Here is a 12,500-nt window from a genome sequence, read left to right on the forward strand (position 1 = left end):
TATATAAAATTAGAAAAGAAACATGAGGCAGAAAAACAAAAGCCAGTGCTGTGAAAATTTATCACCTCAGAGAAAACTTGCTATACTTTGAGCTATAGAGCACTTTCATGATGCCAGTGGACTAGGAAAGGGTTAATGTGAAGCTCTGTGCACACAGAAGCTCTACTCCCACTTTTCCGTACATCCACAGCCCAATAACAATAATAGAATCCCCAGACGGACATCAGCTAGCCGTTAGCTCCACTCTTACATAAAGCACTGTGCACTGTGACTCACTGCCCAGTAGATTCTGGCACCAAACCAAACCCCTCTGTTTTCATGTTAGACTGCTTTATTTAGCCGTTTAAAACTATATTCTAATTCTAATTCTGGCCAAAAAAATGCAGTGAACAGTTGATCATTCAGTTGAAATCACTGCTCTGTTGTCTTTGGACGCCATTGCCTGTTTAACAATCGGTGAATCATCCTGCATACAGTATCTCTCTGTTTGTGTCGATGGCTGTGAAAGTGTGAAGCTTTGATTTGGTTGCAGTCTGTAAACAGTCTCAAATAATTGTGATCCTCGGCCTGTTGGAAAAGAACCACACGGGATTCAACTAATTGTACTTCCCTGTTCCTCCTTCCTCGAGTCTATTCAAGCAGGGTATTGATTCAAGTCTCCCAAGGTCTCTCGCAAGGGTTCTTCTCAAATAAGCCAACCGAGCTACTCGCGTCACCTCGACCCCACATCTTCTAACCTTGTCCTTGGAAATCAATGGAGGGCCATCGTTTTTTAAAGTTGTTTTCTGATCCAGGAACCATGTTGTGAAGGAGGTGAGGAGAGAGGAGACTTCAAGGGCCAGAATGCCAACTTGTCCGCTCGAAGGATTTGCAGCTTTCTGATATGTGTGCAAGAGCCCAAGGATGGTCTGACGCCATCAATAGTCATAGAGAACTCAGGTTCGCAGGCTGATTCATGGTTTTTGTCCCTAAAATCCAAGATCTAACTCTAACTGACTGATAGTCTGTGTTTTGAAGGAGATCACTATCTGAAGTCACGTTGAGGCAAGTCTGCTGCAATTTCATGGGAACTGGGATGACCAATGAGATATGTTAATTCATCACTTCCTGCAGGAGATCATTGTCTCACAGCTGCAGATTCGTCTATTATGTGGACCATCTATTATGTAGCCATTCAGTCTTACATGTTCACCCTGAAGGCAGCTTCCCCCTCCACCTAAAGAGAGTTTGAAGGACGAAGGACGTACCATCTCTAAAGCCATTGACAATGGATATTCAACTGCTTTGTGCTGCTGATGTCCTCCATGGAACAAATCCTCCTTTTGTCTGTGGGGTGTAATGACGCAATTATTTAGCCACTTTACAAGTAAACACCTAGCCAGTAAACTTCCATAGCTATATAATTATCAACATATGTCTGCATCACATGTTTAAATGAGATGCACACACGTTAATGTAACTGGCAACTCTTAGGCAAGTCAAGTCAAGTCAGTTTATTTGTCTACTTAAATATCACATACAATGTCTCAAAGGGCTTTTCAGACCCACAACATCAGGAAAATTCCCGACCCAGCCCAAAGCTCTCTAGGAAGACGACGAAAAACTCCAGAGAAAACCTTAATTCAGTGGTTCCCAAACTGCGATATAAAACAATACAGGACGGCTCGTATTGTTCCAAAGGTTTACAAGGCTTTTATCAATATTTTCTATTACCTAATATTTTCAAGTAACAAAGTAATCAATCTTAAAGTCATACATGTCCATGTTCATAATTATAAAGACTCTCATTCATTTCCCCTCATGTGTTCATTCATAGCTGCTGTCTGTAGTAACATTTACATATTTATATTCATTTTAAATGATATCTATTATTCATACTTCATACTATAAAACTATACTCTGGACGCTCATTCTCCTGCAGCAGGACGAAGAAATATTGCCTCATTCACTTGGCACTCATTTGCCTGAGGCGGTATTTATTCACATCGCTCCTCTTCCGATCCAGCGCCACGGGAAATAAAATTTCTAGGGAATCAAACCATCATGGCGTCATGTGGCCAATAAGTATTGAGCTTTATCAATGGCTGTTATTGAACTGTATCACCTTCCAATTGAGGAGGGGGCAGATAGAGGAAGAGAGGATAACAGATGAAGAGAAAGAGAGGGAGGAGGGAGAATGGTCAAGGGGCCAGTCCCCACTACACCTACAGCCAGGACTACAGACCCGTCGCTCTGACCTCTGTAGTTATGAAGTCTTTTGAGCGCCTGGTGCTGCCCCACCTGATATTCCTCACCGACCCCCTCCTGGACCCCCTGAAGTTCGCCTACAGAGCCAACAGGTCTGTAGACATGTCAGGTCTGTCAACATGGCCTCTACTTCTACCCTCCAGCACCTGGACTCCGCAGGAACCTACGCCAGGGTCCTGTTTGTGGAATTCAGCTCTGCCTTCAACACCATCATCCCATCGTCACTGCCGCAGGACAAGCTCTCCCAGCTTCACGTGCCCGACTCCACCTGCAGGTGGATCACAGACTTCCTGACCGACAGCAAGCAGCACATGAAGCTGGGAAAACACGTCTCTGATTCCCGGACCATCAGTACCGGTTCCCCTCAGGGCTGCGTTCATTCCCCTCTGCTCTTCTCCTTGTACACAAACGACTACAGCGCCAGTCATCAGTCGGTCCAGCTCCTTAAGTTTGCAGACTACACCACCCTCATTGGACTAATCTCTGATGGGAATGAGTCCGCTTACAGGTGGGAAATTGAACGTCTGGTGAACTGGGGCGGGCAGAACAATCTGGAGCTCAATGCTCTAAAGCACTAGCTGTCAAACTCAAGGCCCATGACTTGGCGGACCGAATCCGGCCCGCCAAGTCATTTCGTGTGGCCTGCGAGCTTTAAGCGTAAATTGTCCATAAATTACATTTCCCACAACGCATGTCGATTTTGTGCGCTTAACGAAGCTGATTTTCCAAGGATAGATTCTCTGATATTTTAGTAAATGATTCCTTCATGTAATCTCCTGTATTGTTGTCAGTGAAAGCAAATTGTAACTGTCCAGGCAGAGTTAAACTCTCTATGTTCCTCCAAGACTTTTTTGGAGTTATCCACGGCTAGTGAGTCGGTTTAGTTCACATTTCTACACAGATGTGGAAATGTATTTTCATTTAAAATCATACAAGTTGTTTTATATATACCCTATTGTTATTATTGTTTATTGTTGAAATTGAAATTCTTGTCTACAGAAGAGGGGCCCTGCAGAAAAAGTTTGGGAACCACTGACTTAAGAAGAAATTTCAGGTTGTTCATAATATGTTTTGTAAAAAGATAGTTAAATAAAAGTACATTTGCAATATGAACCTGTACTTCTTTGCACTAAAACAAAGGGAAAACTTGTCCATTTACACCCATTTATAGGTTATTATGCTATGATTTTACCAATCCGGCCCACTTGAATCTAAATTGGGCTGAATGTGGCCCCGAACTAAAATGAATTTGACCCCCCTGCTCTGAAAACAAAGGAGAGGAGCTGCAATCAGACGAAAGTCTGATTGCAGCTCCACCTGCCCTCATCATTCTGTGTAACTCCCCTGTAGACACTGTGGAGTCCTTTCGATCCATCATCTTCCAGGACCTCAAGTGGGAGCTCAGCCCCCTCACCAAAAAAGCACAGCAGAGGATGTTCTTCCTGCGGCAGCTGAAGAAGTTCAACCTACCAAAGACCTTGATGGTGCACTTCTACTCTGCCATCATTGAGTCCATCCTCACTTTCGCCATCACGATCTGGTATCATCTGCTGTGCAGAGAAGGTGATCAGCTGCAATCTCCCCTCCAGGACCTGTACGCCCTCCGAACCCTGAGGCAGGCAGGCAGGATGCGGCCGACCCCTCTTACCCTGGACACAAACGGTTTGAAACTCTCTCCTCTGGTAAGAGGTCGAGGTCAGATCAAGACCAAAACCTCAAGCCTCAAAAACAGCTTCTTCTACTCCGCAGTGGGCCTCATCAACAAGGCCCAGGGCACACACTCTACGAATTAAACGGAATAAATTTGATCATGCACATTTTGGATCTTGCGCATTTTGCACCATGCACAGCTAATTGCTCTATTTCATCTGTACAATTGTTAATAGTATTATATTTTCTGGAAAATAACAGTGTGTGTTTTATTATTAGATTTTTAAAGTTACTCTTTTTCTTGCTCTTAATAGGTTGATTGTTGTTTGCACCAACTACCAAAGCGAATTCCTTGTAAGTGAAAACCTACTTGGCAATAAAGCTCTTCTGATCTGATCTGATCTGAAAGGAGAAATGGAGGACAAACTGGATGTAGTGGAAAAGTATTTATACATGGTATATGAATAAACGATCCCATAATGGGCAGTTACGCACAGCAGACTTTAGAAGACAGACAGAATGCAGGTTTGATGACGAGCAGTGGTGGAGCGCTACTGTGTGGCCGATGAAGAGAACTGCATGGAGTGCAAGACTGGCATGGTTTCAGGGTGCAACATCGTATCAGTGACAGATACACAAACAATGATAGTGTACTTCATAGTATACTTATATGTAAAGATGAGATAGTGGTACAGTCTTTCTAATACCGCCGCTTAACTGTGATTGATTCAAAAAGAACAATGACATCACACCAAGAGGAGTGTCCAACAAGCAAGAGGAAATGAATCAATTGGAATCAAAACTTCTCTGTCTGTTGTAATTGCTTATGTGATGTGTTTTGCCATTTGTATTTTGCAGCATTTCAATGAAAAAAACTTCACCCCTCATTGATTTTGTAGTATTTTTGGGTTGTATATGTGTTAAATTGCAATGATGCTGTATTAATGTGCTGGTTTTCGGTCGCTGCCTGTGAGGTTTAGCTGTAATTTGGTATCCTGACCACAAGAGGTCGCAATTTGGTCACAAAACAAACAATGTAGGCTCGTCTCTGTCCATTTTCTCAGCGGGATGAACCTCATAATGAAATACGTAACAACAATAAGCAGAATTCACATTGTCTTAATTGTTTTCTGGAATCCTTTGCATGAATGAAGACCTATGACGTCATATCGCAACATATCATATTGACTCTGGATATCATAATGTGGGCTAATACTTTATTGTGATATAAACTACTGTGCATGATAATATATATTAATATTCCTATAAATATATTACATATATTCATCCAATACATCTGTTTATTTTCTACACATAAATGCATTTAGTGAACATAAATATATAAAGATTTTCTACTACTAATAGGAATAAGAAGTCTATATGTTGTGAAAATGTAAGTATTCAAATCAATTATTTGTAACGCAGCAGCCCCACTGAGGCTGTAATTCATCCGCGGCCAAAAGGCAAAAGGGGACATAACTACGTACGGGGACCTCCTTTGTTCTCCGTTTAGTCACCTCCGTGGCCCCTGGAAAACCATTAAAGCGGAGGACTTCTCCCAGGAGCCCGGCATTCCAAACATTCCTCCTCTCTGATGTCACGGCACAGGGGACGGCATCTGGACCCGCTGCTGCCTTCAGGAACCCCTGCGAGGCTCCGACAACTCATCACTTAAAATTCCGCTCATTAGTTATCTCAAGTATTGTTTTTTTTAATACTACCTGTTTATTTTGATAGTTTATTTGTTTTTTCGCCTCTGTTTTTGGCACATTGCCTTCATTTACCTTGTTTGTATTTATATTAAATTCTGGCGACTTTGCAAACAGTTTTTACAAAAGTAACTTACGATACATATAATGAAAAATATGATATTTACAGATACTTAAAATTTGCATATCTAGTACTTTTGCTTTACATTGTTTGTGCTTTTACCATTAACTTAATGTTAATTTTGCAATGTTGGTGTGGTGTTTATTGGGTTTGTGGAGGTTGTTGATAATGATTGTCCCTTCACCAAAGCGTTTGCGACGTAATTGTTAAAATTCATTTTAATCATCGCTAATTTCCCTCAGCCCCTGAACGCATCATACGCCTCTCTCTCTCTCTCTCTCTCTCTCTCTCTCTCTCTCTCTCTCTCTCTCTCTCTCTCTCTCTCTCTCTCTCTCTCACTCTCTCTCTCGCTCTCTCTCTCTCTCTCCTCTCTCTCTCTCCTCTCTCGCTCTCTCTCTCCTTTTTCGCTGGACGCCTCCATTGGACTAGAGGGACCACTACTATAAACATACCGAGAGTCCAGCCAGAGAAGAAGAACGCTGCTTTGTGATCCGGGGGCGAAGTTGGAGGATCTTGATGAGCGTTTTTCCACTTTTGCTCTTTTCTAAAACTGAAGTTCTCCTCTGAAAACAGGCGGAAAGTTTGGAGCTACCAAGCGGAGGATCAGGATCGGGATCGGGATCAGGACTGTGGCTGCGGTTTTGCCTTTGCCACTTTTTTCTCCCTCTTGTTCTGAAGTTTGCGTTTTTTATGTGCTGCTCCAAGATTCTGCCCAGATTTTCGTTTTTCCTATGGGAAAGTAAACTCGTAAAACAACAACTACAGCAACAACACACACAAAAAAAATCACAACCTGAGGATTATCTGCTTATTCTGAAGTGCCGTCGAGCAAAGTAGGAGTTTTCTCTCTCAGACGAGGAGCAGTGATCGGCATGTAGCAGGATCAAGGGTGAGTTGTCCCGCTAAAGAGCCACTTTCACAGGGTTTGGTCCTCATCCTGCTGCCGTGGGGCTTATTTACACTCTTAACATTGACAGAACACTTTAAATCTCAGCCAGCAGTGATCCAATGTGGGCCAAATGCCTCGGCCACGTAGGGGAGGGTATCCCGAATATCTGATCCACCCCCCTACCCCCTAAAATAAACCCATAATGGAAACACAAAGCCAGCCAGCTCCCTCACTCTATGATATCATGACATGCAGCAGTGGGTGTGATTTAATGGAGGATTTGATTTTTCCCTGTAGGTGGTAGGAAAGCAGTTAATGGGAAACCAGTAAATCAGATTTAAACATGTGGCTGTTGGACCTCCTGAAGCCCACAGGAGCCCCAGACTCCAGCTTGGGCACTTTTCCATTACAAATAGGGCGACATACCAGAGATTTAGAGCTAATGGAGCATCAAATAGACCACATTCAACTATTAGATCAATTTCAAACGTGTGTTGGTGTTGAGGCAGAGGGAGTCTGAGGTGTTTGGACCACGTTAGACATCCAGATGGAAAAGGAGACTGAAACTGCATCACTCCTCTCACCTGAAAACAACATCTGTAAAGGAGAAGCTATAGTTGAATAATTCCTAGCTCTGATGTGTGTGTGTGTGTGTGTGTGTGTGTGTGTCACCACCATGAAATACTTCTCCTGCTGATGACATTTGCACATTTCTGCTCAACTGTTTGCCCGACTCACACCCTGCGTGCACATGCTTGTGAGTGTGTACGCAAGAGAGTTTTGTGTGCAAGATCTGTTTGGACATGCACCTTGAATTACCACCATTACTGTAAAACGGGGAGAGTACGGTAAAGGCAAATATAGCATAGCTACAGGAGGCGTAGGCCCTACACACACACACACACACACACACACACACATCTGGCTGTGTTTATAAGCCCAAAGGCATGCTGTGTAAATTATATGGTGCTGGAGCAAGTGGCTTGGGAGCACAGAGCAGTTTTAAAACACTTGTGGAGAATTTAAAGGGGCTAAAGTCAAAGTTGTAGGTTGTGATGAGATGTGCAGCGCTGTGACCTTCCTCTCTGCTCCTCATCACTTCATGGAGAGACGCAGTGAGAGTGGATGAAGAACAAAACCAGTCTGATGACTTCCATTTTTAGCCACTCTGCATCCTGCCTTTACAGGAAGTGGAGCCAATGTTCTAAATGAGATTTTGTAGCTTCAGCAGAAATGTCTCATGTTTCAGGTCAACACGTTAAGACTATAATAGGTGTTTACTGCATAATGTCAGATTGCACGGACAAGGGAAAATGGCTATTGTTTGTACGGACGGCGGTCACTTGAGTCTAAAGGCCATTTGATTGCTATGTGGGACACACACACCTGTAATTTTGGTCAAGTTCTCCTGCCAGAGAAGGAAGAGCAGGAGGAAAATAGGCAGCGGTGATTGTTGGTATTGTTGTCCGAGGATTACTGAGGGTTGAGGTATGTGCAGAATTCCTTCAAAGCCAACTTGTGGTTCCATGCTTGCTTCAGCAAACAGCGCTGCTGTGGCACATGACCTTCTTTAATCACCATGAAATAATATATGACGTTAATGTGACACACAGGCCCAGATGTGTTATCTGGATTATGACAAACACAAAGAGTTAAATGTCATCTGATGCTATTATTGAGACAGAGATTTTAATACGAGGTGTAAAAAGTGCCACAGCTTAGTCATCAAGGTATGTGGTTCTCAACCTGTGACACCGTAGCACCAGTGGTACATGAAGCACCCTCAGGTGGTCTGTCAGTAGTATAGTATAAAGTATAAAGTGTAATTATTGTCATTATTTACATTATAAAATATAATTTAGATTAATGATTGATTTTTTTTTTTACTCAATTTAATCAATTAAACTCATCCATATTTTTGTGGTGCGTTTGAGTGCTGCTGGTTTATATTAAAGATATAACACCGATTCAAATGACAACTTGTTTTATGGCATGAGCGTTTCATGAACTTGTGTTATAAAACAAGTGAAGTTAATACTTTAAACACATTTTCTTTAAAATTTTAGTATTTAAGAGTAAAAGAAACCCAATTCTGATTTTAACGACATTGTATAATTATGTATAAGCTGTTCAATTCGGTCTGTATATCATTGACACAAACATGATGCAGTTGTTTGCGTGCTGGCCTGGTGTGAATCTGTGCAGGCTGAGCTGCGGCGAGCGTCTACACATGCTTTGCTGTGAGGAGCTCTGAGTTGTGTAATGGTTGTGTTCTATGGCAGCCCGGCAGACAACAACATAGCAGAGAGCGTGCTGCGACTCGCCCCCAACTCTCACACACTCCACCTCCTTCAGGCTCCTTCCAGGTGCTACGGGTCCTCCTTCAATCATTCCCCCCTTCCCCCCTCGTGGCAGGTCGGACCTCTCACCTCTGCAGTATGTTTTCTATAGCATAACTGATGCTGAACCGCAGCCTACTCGCTGTCGCTGCGGTTTGTTCCTTTATGTACTGAGCAGAGAACGTTTCCATTTGATGTCGGGCATTATTAAAGTGTGCGATTCCTTCCCTCACCCTCTCGTCTCCTCTCCTCTCCTCTCAGTCATTATATGTGTTTGAAACTGCCGGATGTAAACAGTAGCAAAACCCAATGTGTTGCTGCTTTGATAGCCCCGTAAACCCCAACGCCATTGAAGTCCCCGTGTTGGAGCCTCAGGCCTCACAACTCTGAGAAAACAAGTCAGCAGCTTCTGGTGATTGAGAGTAAGCATATGTGTAAAATAGCATTTGTGTGAGTGTAGTTGTGTGTGTGTGTGTGTGTGTGATGTGGTTCCCAGGGGGGAGGGGGCATGGAAAATGTGAACAGCACAGCGGTTTGGTTGGAACAGATGCGGCGGTGGCGGTTGATGGCTGACGGTCCAGCGTTTCTGTTGTTGAGGTGCAGAGCCGCTGCTATCAGTCTCACCCTCCGTGTTTACCCAGGCCATCCCTCCATCCTCCCATCATTCCCAGCCTCCCCCCCCCCCACCGCCAGCTTCCACAGGCCAACTGTACCAACATGATAAGAGCCTGAGAAAGACCCATGTCACACACACACACACACACACAGCCCCCTGATCCCTCCCCTCGTTCTCTTCCCTGATCTCTGTATCCTCGCTTATCTTCAGTCTTCATTCTCCCTTTTTTGGGGGCTGAGTTTTTATCTCTTATCTCTTCCTCCGTCCCGCCGTGACACCAATCTCCTTTTTCCCTTCTGCCACAGGATGGGTTGGGTGGCGCCGCGTCATTCCCAGTTTTTGGGAAAGTCAGTCTGTGGACAGTGTGAGCTCACGTCTTTCTGGTTTGATGCGGCTCTTCTTCGTGTGTTTAGACGAACTCGCCAGGCCCAAGTTGTGATTTCCCATCAACTGATACACAACTAATTAAAATAATAAACACTGACAGACAAAACAAGGCCTGAAAAATAGATAACAATCATAATGCAGGTATGATGTTGATGCTGATGGGTTCCCATAATGACCACCTGGTACACAAAGTCAACACGCATCCACAATCGCTATCACGTATTCTTACTTTATAGTAAAATAATAGAGCAGAAGAAGTCCAGTCATAGTCTGTATAGCATCTGATAATCTCTCTCTCTCTCTCTCTCTCTCTCTCTCTCTCTCTCTCTCTCTCTCTCTCTCTCTCTCTCTCTCTCTCTCTCTCTCTCTCTCTCTCTCTCTCTCTCTCTCTCTCTCTCTCTCTCTCTCTCTCTCTCTCTCTCGCTCTGTGTGTGTGAACGACAGAGTGTGTGACTCAAAGTTACAGACAGGACTCCTCCGCTGTCTGGATGTCACCTCCGTGTGAACGCTCTGGCCTGTGTGTGTTTCTCACTGTCTCTGTGTTCCCATGTACTAGAGAATATGTGTGTGTGTGTGTGTGTGTGTCTTTGTCACAGGGATGGCGCTAAAGAGAGAGAGAGAGAGAGTGAGAGAGAGAAAGAGAGAGAGAGAGAGAGAGAGAGAGAGAGGGCAGGGGGACAAAGACCCCTGGAAAGTGAAAAAGCAGATGCGCTTGTTAGAAACACACTGTCTGCCGGCTGGCTGCACCATCTGTTTGCAGCTCCTTGCGTTCATGTGTGTGTGTGCATGTGCGTGTCTGTGCATGTGCATGTGCATGTGCATGTCTGCAAGCATACCGCAATGTACTGTATGTTGTGTAGTGTATATTTATGTTCATTCCTTTCAGGTGAAGGCTTTCCTTGCTGTCCTTTTTGAAATCTGAAATCACACATACACACACACACACACACACATACACACACACACACACACACACACACACACACACATGCAGACAAAACCCCCTGGGTCAGACAGAAACACAAATGGCATTGCCATGAGTGTCAGATAACAAAGAGGACCCTGGTTGTGTGTCCTGCTGTCCCTTAGGCATCCTGCGAGAACAATTGCTGTATAGTGAGGATGTATTTTGTGTGTGAATGTGTGTGAGTGTGTGCCAAAATGTGTTCTTCTTGCCTGGATGCAGTAAAAGGTTTGTCTGCACTCTTTATCAAGCAGGTGGGCAGATAAGTTTCCCCCAAATAATAGTACAAACCTGTAAATACTGTTAATACTCTATTATGACTCAAACCCTGTTGGCTCCGGTTCTGCTGTACGACGTGAAGCCAAACTGTAACAACAGCGCACCAGGGGAAGAGTGTGTATGGGCCGTGAAGCACTTAACCCGTTTGTTTTGCTACAGCGCTCTTGTGTAACGAGATGCGTACAGGGAGAGTGGTGATCTGTGTGTGTGTGTGTGTGTGTGTTTGTGTGTGTGAGTGTGTGTGTGAGACGAGCAGCAGAGAGATCAGATTGATTGAGTTACACACGCTACACTTGCGTCCTCAGCGGCCTGCGTCTAATGGTGTTAGCAGTGGGCGACAAAGTGATGTTTTGTTCCCGGCTATTGTGGTGATATGAATGGAGCAAAGTGACAGACGGGCGGAGGGACAGAGGGAGAGAGGGAGAAAGGGAGAGAGAGGGAGAGGTCGCAATCTCAAGTAAAAGTACAATATTTCTTAGTTAAGTACCTAAAAGTTGCATGTATGAGCGAGGTATTTGTGTTTTGGCTGCAGGTGGTTTTTGTCTCAGACGTGTTTTGGTTTAATTCTCAGCTCATACACACTCACACACGCACACACACACACTCACTCACCTCTTTGGCCTGTGCTGCCTGGAGAACAGCAGCTGTCCATCGGTCCACTGGAGCTCAGCCAGGAGGGGGAGGAGGAGGGCTGGAGGTGTGTGTGTGTGTGTGTGAGTGTGTGTGTGTGTGTGTGTGTAAGTGTAAGTGTAAGTTTGTGGGCTAGAAGAAAAAGAAGGAAAAAGAAACGACAAAAGACGGGGAAACGGTTTTAGGCACATGTATATTTAGCTGAACTCACCGCGCTGAAAATAAAAAACACAACGAAAAAAACAACAACCTCCTTCTCTCAGTTTTTCTTCTTATGGCCGCAAAATTACAACCTGCAAATTCACAAACGTCCAACATGTTGTTTTCTTTTTTTGCACGCTTGGAACAAACACAACGACTGAAGCAGCGTTTTACATCAAGACTGCAGTGACTGTCTGTCTCTCTGCCTGTCTCTCTGTCTGTCTGCCTATCCCTCTGTCTCTGTACTTGTCTGTCTGTCTGTCTCTCTTTATGTCTGCCTCTCTGCTTCTTTGTCTGCCTGCTTGTCTGTCTCTCTGTCTGTCTCTCTGTTTGTCTGACTATCTCTTTGCCTGCCTGCCTGCCTGTCTGCCTGCCTGTCTGTCTGTCTGTCTGTCTGTCTGTCTGTCTGTCTGTCTCTCTACCTGTCTGTCTGTCTTCACTCAGCCACTCACCCCTCTAACCAGGCCG

General features: G+C 44.3%; 1 protein-coding gene across 1 annotated transcript in view; it reads left to right on the forward strand.

Moving 5' to 3' along the window:
- Positions 1–6,059: 6,059 nt before the first annotated feature.
- Positions 6,060–12,500, forward strand: part of LOC143013724 (tyrosine-protein phosphatase non-receptor type 14-like) — a 28,734-nt gene continuing 22,293 nt past the window's right edge. The window contains exon 1 of the mRNA XM_076167390.1: positions 6,060–6,616. The gene's annotated coding sequence lies outside the window, so the exon portion shown is untranslated. The remainder of the gene's footprint in view (positions 6,617–12,500) is intronic.

Source organism: Genypterus blacodes, unplaced genomic scaffold (genome assembly GCF_046128005.1).
Source record: "Genypterus blacodes isolate CSIRO-AG114 ecotype Tasmania unplaced genomic scaffold, CSIRO-AGI_Gbla_v1 ptg000013l_1, whole genome shotgun sequence".
NCBI classification, from domain to species: domain Eukaryota; kingdom Metazoa; phylum Chordata; class Actinopteri; order Ophidiiformes; family Ophidiidae; genus Genypterus; species Genypterus blacodes.